General features: G+C 67.7%; 1 protein-coding gene across 3 annotated transcripts in view; it reads right to left on the reverse strand.

The window, feature by feature from the left end:
- The window catches only part of ST3GAL1 (ST3 beta-galactoside alpha-2,3-sialyltransferase 1), an 87,630-nt gene extending 87,044 nt beyond the window's left edge, over window positions 1–586 (reverse strand). For all 3 annotated transcript variants that reach the window (XM_010834784.1, XM_010834778.1, XM_010834779.1), the window contains exon 1: window positions 424–586. The gene's annotated coding sequence lies outside the window, so the exon portion shown is untranslated. The remainder of the gene's footprint in view (window positions 1–423) is intronic.
- Between the last annotated feature and the right edge of the window lie 6 nt (window positions 587–592).

Consider the following 592-nt stretch of genomic DNA (forward strand, 5'->3'; position numbering starts at 1 on the left):
TCGGCGGCCCCGATCGGCGAGATGCCAGCTCTGCGCGCCGAGTGCAGTGTCACTGGGGCCACCCCGGGGACCGCTGCCCCAGACCCGGCGTAGGCTCCCTAGAGATCCCAGCAGCTCTTTTTGAAATGGCTGTATACCCTTGAGCCCGACCCTCCGCTCCGACCTCCTCGCTCTTCCAAAGACCCCGGCGACGCCGCTGCTAAGGAGGGGGGCTCCCTGCGTGTGCCCTCCTCCCTCCCGGCGCCGGGGTCTTCAGTCCACTTCCACGCCTCTGTCACACACTCCCAGATCCTTCCCCACCGCCTCTGTCCCCAGGTCCGGACCATCACCCCCTCCACTCGGAGAACACACACGAAACTGCCCGAGCCCCAAGTCGGGTGGATGTAGCCCCCCGCGCACCCCTAGCTCCCCGCGCTCACTCACCGCGGCCGGAGACACGCGGAAGTTTCCGGGGCTCTGGGGCTGGGGGTGGGTACGGGACGAGGCGATCCGGAGGAGAATAAAAACGGGGGTGTCCCGAACACTCGGCCCGTTCCCGGCTCACATTGCCCCTGCCTCCTCTCTCTCCGCCTCCTCTTCCTCCTCGTCCTCC

This window comes from Bison bison, unplaced genomic scaffold (assembly GCF_000754665.1).
Source record: "Bison bison bison isolate TAMUID 2011002044 unplaced genomic scaffold, Bison_UMD1.0 scf7180017864036, whole genome shotgun sequence".
Classification (NCBI taxonomy): Eukaryota; Metazoa; Chordata; class Mammalia; order Artiodactyla; family Bovidae; genus Bison; species Bison bison.